This window comes from Arachis ipaensis, chromosome B07 (assembly GCF_000816755.2).
Source record: "Arachis ipaensis cultivar K30076 chromosome B07, Araip1.1, whole genome shotgun sequence".
Classification (NCBI taxonomy): Eukaryota; Viridiplantae; Streptophyta; class Magnoliopsida; order Fabales; family Fabaceae; genus Arachis; species Arachis ipaensis.
This window is the reverse complement of record NC_029791.2, coordinates 103,613,536-103,614,137: the sequence shown is the minus strand read 5'-3', so window position 1 is coordinate 103,614,137 and position 602 is coordinate 103,613,536.

Below are 602 nucleotides of genomic sequence, written 5' to 3'. Positions count from 1 at the left end.
TTTAATCATTAGTAATTAGTACCATGGAGGTTTTAAATTGTTATCGGCGTCACTAAAATTGAAACCTAGTTTATGATAAATATTTTATTTGTTTTACACTTAAAAATTTGAAATGATTCTAAAATGATAGTTTAAAATAGGGAGTACATTAACTTAGTTAAAAGAAAAGTTGAGAACACTGAATGGTTGATGACATGACCAAACTTTCAAAATGCTTGTCTGTAGTGATGTTTTAGGCTTGCAATTTTTTCTAGGCTTGTTTTTTTCTTTTATTTTAAATTTATCCTTCTTAAGTCACCAACAAAAATTATTAGCAAATATATAAAATTATATATCATCCAAATAATAAAGTTTAAAATTTAAAAAATTTAAATTATATTCATTTAAATTTTAAATATTTTAGAGTAAAATATGTTATTATTAATAAAAATTTGAATATTATTTAAATAAATATATATATAAATACACGTATTAAAAATTTAAAATATTATTTAAATATATGTATTAAAAATTTGAATGAGTTACTTAAATTAAAAAATTTAAATTTAAATAGAATATAATTCTATTTAATTCAAATAATATTAAATTAAATCAAAATAATT